We start from the raw sequence: 7,500 nt of genomic DNA on the forward strand, positions 1-7,500 counted from the left end.
TGGACGCTGTCTTGGGAAGACCATGGGCACAAGGCCATGGCATATGGTGAGGAATGGACCACGGTTGCCAAGGCTAGGCATATAGAGAGGAATCGCATTTTTGCCCGGATAGGCACCGGAATGCTTGGCCTTGGCTTGCCATAGCAGGGCATCGCTGGGTTGGGCTCCCTTGGCCTTCCGGGCGCCTTGGACGCTGTCTTGGGAAGACCATGGGCACAAGGCCATGGCATATAGTGAGGAATGGACCACGGTTGCCAAGGCTAGGCATATAGAGAGGAATGGACCACGGTTGCCAAGGTTGCGCAAGTTTTGGGCATTTTTTGCCCGGATATGCCCAAGTATGCCCCGATAGGCCCGTTACGCCCCGGTATGAACGCGTATGCCCGGATAGACTCGGTATGCCTTGGGATACATGCGTATGCCCCGATAGGCTTGGTACGCCCCGATATGCGCACGTGTGCCCCAGTAGGGCTCGGTATGCCCCGGTATGTACGCGTGTGCCCCGATAGGCCCGGTATGCCCCGATATGCACACGTGTGCCCCAATAGGGGTCGGTATGCCCCGGTAGGTACGCGTGTGCCCCGTAATGCACGTTTCGCTGATCTCCCCGCATGTCCCGCCCCTATATGTAATACTTACTTACTTACTTACTTTCTTTCTTGCTTGCTTGCAATGGTTGGGAGTGCCCGGCATGCCCCGCTGCAGAGACCAAGGGCGCAATGACTTGGCACCGCGGATGCCGGGACTCCGGCACTTCCCGTGGCACTGATGGTTGGTTCCAAAGACAAAAGGCCGTGCAAGGCCACCGCACCGCGGATGATTTTGCTCGTGCTGGCGCCTTTGTGTGGCCAAAGAACATGCGCGAATGCTCCTGTCGGAAGGGTTGGTGTCCTGGCCCCGTCGGGTGTCACGAATGCTCGGTTGCGAAGACCATGGGACCAAAGCCATGGCACGTCGGATGATGGCTCCAGCTGGCGCCCCGGCACTTTCTGTGGCATTGATGCTCGGTTTCAAAGACAAACGTGCGCAGGGCCAGGGGACCGCGGATGACTGCTCGTGCTGGCCTCGTTGGGCGGCATTGATGGTCGGTTGCAAAGAAAATGCGCGATTGCTCGTGTCGGGGACTGGCAAGCCAAGGCCAAGCGAGCCATGGCAACGCGGATGATGGCTCCAGCTGGCGCCCCGGCACTTTCTGTGGCATTGATGCTCGGTTTCAAAGACAAACGTGCGCAGGGCCAGGGGACCGCGGATGACTGCTCGTGCTGGCCCCGTTGGGCGGCATTGATGGTCGGTTGCAAAGAAAATGCGCGATTGCTCGTGTCGGGGCCTGGCAAGCCAAGGCCAAGCGAGCCATGGCAACGCGGATGATGGCTCCAGCTGGCGCCCCGGCACTTTCTGTGGCATTGATGCTCGGTTTCAAAGACAAACGTGCGCAGGGCCAGGGGACCGCGGATGACTGCTCGTGCTGGCCCCGTTGGGCGGCATTGATGGTGTGTTGCAGAGAGCATGTGCGATTGCAAGTGTCGGCCGGGTTTGGGTTCCCTTGGGCTTTCGGGCGCCTTGGACGCAGTCTTGCGAAGACCATGGGCACAAGGCCCCGTCCTGGCCCCTTGTTCGATTCGCTCTCGTCTTGCGCTTGCTTCCAAGGTCCTCCATGACCTTCCCCATGGCCTTGCTAGATCCCCCCCATGACGCATGACCTCTGTCCGTTGATTGGTTTTGAGTGCACACCATGCCCGGCTTGGCACCGTGTTGTCGCGTGAGTGGCATTTGGATCGTGCATGGTGGTGGGCTACCTGCCAATGCGCACAAGCCTTGCACACTAGCCTTGCGCACGAGCCTTGCACAAAAGCCTTGGACACAAGCCTTGCGCACAAGCCATGCATACAAGCCTTGCTCACAAGCCTTGGGCACTGGCCCATCGCACTAGCCTTGCACACAAGCCTTGCGAACTAGCCTTGGGCACGAGCCTTGCGCAGTAGCCTTGGGCACTAGCCTTGCACACAACCCTTGGGCACTAGCCTTGCGCACCAGCCTTGCCCACAAGCCTTGCACAGCAGCCTTGCACACTAGCCTTGCATACAAGCCTTGCACACTAGCCTTGCACCCAGGCCTTGCTCACTAGCCTTGGGCACTAGCCTTGCGCACTAGCCTTGGGCACTAGCCTTGCACACAGACCTTGGGCACGCAGGCCTTGCACGCTAGGCATGCTTGGGCAAGCAGCTCCCGCAACAAGTCGGCGGGTGTAGGCATGGTTGGGCGCAGATCCCGCATCGTCTCGTCGCGTCTGGGCGCAAACCCGTCGCGTCTCGTTGCGTCTTCAGAAGTCGTCGCTAACAGCACCTTTGGTTTCCACTGGTGGTTAGGCGGGTTGGTTGCGCAAACCCTATAGGAGGGTGGCATGCTGCGGGGCGCTGGAATGCGCAGGTTTAGGGCGTTTTTGCCCGGATAGGCACTGGAATGTGCTGGTTTTGGGCGTTTTTGCCTGGACAGGCTAAGGAATGGGCATGCTTTGGGCGTTTTTGCCCGGATAGGCACTGGAATGGGCTGGTTTTGGGCGTTTTTGCCTGGATAGGCTAAGGAATGGGGCATGCTTTGGGCGTTTTTGCCCGGGCAGGCACTGGAATGCCTGGCCTTGGCTGGGCATTGCTGGGTTGGGCTCCCTTGGCCTTTCAGGCGCCTTGGATGCTGTCTTGTGAAGACCATGGGCACAAGGCCATGGCATATAGTGAGGAATGGACCACGGTTGCCAAGGTTGCGCAAGTTTTGGGCATTTTTTGCCCGGATATGCCCAAGTATGCCCCGATAGGCCCGTTACGCCCCGGTATGAACGCGTATGCCCGGATAGACTCGGTATGCCTTGGGATACATGCGAATGCCCCGATAGGCTTGGTACGCCCCGATATGCGCACGTGTGCCCCAGTAGGGCTCGGTATGCCCCGGTATGTACGCGTGTGCCCTGATAGGCCCGGTATGCCCCGATATGCACACGTGTGCCCCAATAGGGGTCGGTATGCCCCGGTAGGTACGCGTGTGCCCCGTAGTGCACGTTTCGCAGAACTCCCCGCATGTCCCGCCCCTATATGTAATACTTACTTACTTACTTACTTTCTTTCTTGCTTGCTTGCAATGGTTGGGAGTGCCCGGCATGCCCCGCTGCAGAGACCAAGGGCGCAATGACTTGGCACCGCGGATGCCGGGACTCCGGCACTTCCCGTGGCACTGATGGTTGGTTCCAAAGACAAAAGGCCGTGCAAGGCCACCGCACCGCTGATGATTTTGCTCGTGCTGGCGCCGTTGTGTGGCCAAAGAACATGCGCGAATGCTCGTGTCGGAAGGGTTGGTGTCCTGGCCCCGTCGGGTGTCACGAATGCTCGGTTGCGAAGACCATGGGACCAAAGCCATGGCACGTCGGATGATGGCTCCAGCTGGCGCCCGGGCACTTTCTGTGGCATTGATGCTCGGTTTCAAAGACAAACGTGCGCAGGGCCAGGGGACCGCGGATGACTGCTCGTGCTGGCCTCGTTGGGCGGCATTGATGGTCGGTTGCAAAGAAAATGCGCGATTGCTCGTGTCGGGGACTGGCAAGCCAAGGCCAAGCGAGCCATGGCAACGCGGATGATGGCTCCAGCTGGCGCCCCGTCACTTTCTGTGGCATTGATGCTCGGTTTCAAAGACAAACGTGCGCAGGGCCAGGGGACCGCGGATGACTGCTCGTGCTGGCCTCGTTGGGCAGCATTGATGGTCGGTTGCAAAGAAAATGCGCGATTGCTCCTGTCGGGGACTGGCAAGCCAAGGCCAAGCGAGCCATGGCAACGCGGATGATGGCTCCAGCTGGCGCCCCGGCACTTTCTGTGGCATTGATGCTCGGTTTCAAAGACAAACGTGCGCAGGACCAGGGGACCGCGGATGACTGCTCGTGCTGGCCTCGTTGGGCGGCATTGATGGTCGGTTGCAAAGAAAATGCGCGATTGCTCGTGTCGGGGACTGGCAAGCCAAGGCCAAGCGAGCCATGGCAACGCGGATGATGGCTCCAGCTGGCGCCCCGGCACTTTCTGTGGCATTGATGCTCGGTTTCAAAGACAAACGTGCGCAGGGCCAGGGGACCGCGGATGACTGCTCGTGCTGGCCCCGTTGGGCGGCATTGATGGTGTGTTGCAGAGAGCATGTGCGATTGCAAGTGTCGGCCGGGTTTGGGTTCCCTTGGGCTTTCGGGCGCCTTGGACGCAGTCTTGCGAAGACCATGGGCACAAGGCCCCGTCCTGGCCCCTTGTTCGATTCGCTCTCGTCTTGCGCTTGCTTCCAAGGTCCTCCATGACCTTCCCCATGGCCTTGCTAGATCCCCCCCATGACGCATGACCTCTGTCCGTTGATTGGTTTTGAGTGCACACCATGCCCGGCTTGGCACCGTGTTGTCGCGTGAGTGGCATTTGGATCGTGCATGGTGGTGGGCTACCTGCCAATGCGCACAAGCCTTGCACACTAGCCTTGCGCACGAGCCTTGCACAAAAGCCTTGGACACAAGCCTTGCGCACAAGCCATGCATACAAGCCTTGCTCACAAGCCTTGGGCACTGGCCCATCGCACTAGCCTTGCACACAAGCCTTGCGAACTAGCCTTGGGCACGAGCCTTGCGCAGTAGCCTTGGGCACTAGCCTTGCACACAACCCTTGGGCACTAGCCTTGCGCACCAGCCTTGCCCACAAGCCTTGCACAGCAGCCTTGCACACTAGCCTTGCATACAAGCCTTGCACACTAGCCTTGCACCCAGGCCTTGCTCACTAGCCTTGGGCACTAGCCTTGCGCACTAGCCTTGGGCACTAGCCTTGCACACAGACCTTGGGCACGCAGGCCTTGCACGCTAGGCATGCTTGGGCAAGCAGCTCCCGCAACAAGTCGGCGGGTGTAGGCATGGTTGGGCGCAGATCCCGCATCGTCTCGTCGCGTCTGGGCGCAAACCCGTCGCGTCTCGTTGCGTCTTCAGAAGTCGTCGCTAACAGCACCTTTGGTTGCCACTGGTGGTTAGGCGGGTTGGTTGCGCAAACCCTATAGGAGGGTGGCATGCTGCGGGGCGCTGGAATGCGCAGGTTTAGGGCGTTTTTGCCCGGATAGGCACTGGAATGTGCTGGTTTTGGGCGTTTTTGCCTGGACAGGCTAAGGAATGGGCATGCTTTGGGCGTTTTTGCCCGGATAGGCACTGGAATGGGCTGGTTTTGGGCGTTTTTGCCTGGATAGGCTAAGGAATGGGGCATGCTTTGGGCGTTTTTGCCCGGGCAGGCACTGGAATGCCTGGCCTTGGCTGGGCATTGCTGGGTTGGGCTCCCTTGGCCTTTCAGGCGCCTTGGATGCTGTCTTGTGAAGACCATGGGCACAAGGCCATGGCATATAGTGAGGAATGGACCACGGTTGCCAAGGTTGCGCAAGTTTTGGGCATTTTTTGCCCGGATATGCCCAAGTATGCCCCGATAGGCCCGTTACGCCCCGGTATGAACGCGTATGCCCGGATAGACTCGGTATGCCTTGGGATACATGCGAATGCCCCGATAGGCTTGGTACGCCCCGATATGCGCCCGTGTGCCCCAGTAGGGCTCGGTATGCCCCGGTATGTACGCGTGTGCCCTGATAGGCCCGGTATGCCCCGATATGCACACGTGTGCCCCAATAGGGGTCGGTATGCCCCGGTAGGTACGCGTGTGCCCCGTAGTGCACGTTTCGCAGAACTCCCCGCATGTCCCGCCCCTATATGTAATACTTACTTACTTACTTTCTTTCTTGCTTGCTTGCTTGCTTGCAATGGTTGGGAGTGCCCGGCATGCCCCGCTGCAGAGACCAAGGGCGCAATGACTTGGCACCGCGGATGCCGGGACTCCGGCACTTCCCGTGGCACTGATGGTTGGTTCCAAAGACAAAAGGCCGTGCAAGGCCACCGCACCGCTGATGATTTTGCTCGTGCTGGCGCCGTTGTGTGGCCAAAGAACATGCGCGAATGCTCGTGTCGGAAGGGTTGGTGTCCTGGCCCCGTCGGGTGTCACGAATGCTCGGTTGCGAAGACCATGGGACCAAAGCCATGGCACGTCGGATGATGGCTCCAGCTGGCGCCCGGGCACTTTCTGTGGCATTGATGCTCGGTTTCAAAGACAAACGTGCGCAGGGCCAGGGGACCGCGGATGACTGCTCGTGCTGGCCTCGTTGGGCGGCATTGATGGTCGGTTGCAAAGAAAATGCGCGATTGCTCGTGTCGGGGACTGGCAAGCCAAGGCCAAGCGAGCCATGGCAACGCGGATGATGGCTCCAGCTGGCGCCCCGGCACTTTCTGTGGCATTGATGCTCGGTTTCAAAGACAAACGTGCGCAGGGCCAGGGGACCGCGGATGACTGCTCGTGCTGGCCTCGTTGGGCAGCATTGATGGTCGGTTGCAAAGAAAATGCGCGATTGCTCCTGTCGGGGACTGGCAAGCCAAGGCCAAGCGAGCCATGGCAACGCGGATGATGGCTCCAGCTGGCGCCCCGGCACTTTCTGTGGCATTGATGCTCGGTTTCAAAGACAAACGTGCGCAGGACCAGGGGACCGCGGATGACTGCTCGTGCTGGCCTCGTTGGGCGGCATTGATGGTCGGTTGCAAAGAAAATGCGCGATTGCTCGTGTCGGGGACTGGCAAGCCAAGGCCAAGCGAGCCATGGCAACGCGGATGATGGCTCCAGCTGGCGCCCCGGCACTTTCTGTGGCATTGATGCTCGGTTTCATAGACAAACGTGCGCAGGGCCAGGGGACTGCGGATGACTGCTCGTGCTGGCCCCGTTGGGCGGCATTGATGGTGTGTTGCAGAGAGCATGTGCGATTGCAAGTGTCGGCCGGGTTTGGGTTCCCTTGGGCTTTCGGGCGCCTTGGACGCAGTCTTGCGAAGACCATGGGCACAAGGCCCCGTCCTGGCCCCTTGTTCGATTCGCTCTCGTCTTGCGCTTGCTTCCAAGGTCCTCCATGACCTTCCCCATGGCCTTGCTAGATCCCCCCCATGACGCATGACCTCTGTCCGTTGATTGGTTTTGAGTGCACACCATGCCCGGCTTGGCACCGTGTTGTCGCTTGAGTGGCATTTGGATCGTGCATGGTGGTGGGCTACCTGCCAATGCGCACAAGCCTTGCACACTAGCCTTGCGCACGAGCCTTGCACAAAAGCCTTGGACACAAGCCTTGCGCACAAGCCATGCACACAAGCCTTGCACACAAGCCATGCATACAAGCCTTGCTCACAAGCCTTGGGCACTGGCCCATCGCACTAGCCTTGCACACAAGCCTTGCGCACTAGCCTTGGGCACGAGCCTTGCGCACTACCCTTGGGCACTAGCCTTGCACACAACCCTTGGGCACTAGCCTTGCGCACCAGCCTTGCCCACAAGCCTTGCACACCAGCCTTGCACACTAGCCTTGCATACAAGCCTTGCACACTAGCCTTGCACACAGGCCTTGCTCACTAGCCTTGGGCACTAGCCTTGCGCACTA

This window comes from Tasmannia lanceolata, unplaced genomic scaffold, assembly GCF_043159265.1.
Source record: "Tasmannia lanceolata isolate RefF3 unplaced genomic scaffold, GAP_Taslan_0.1 ptg000101l, whole genome shotgun sequence".
In the NCBI taxonomy this organism is placed as follows: domain Eukaryota; kingdom Viridiplantae; phylum Streptophyta; class Magnoliopsida; order Canellales; family Winteraceae; genus Tasmannia; species Tasmannia lanceolata.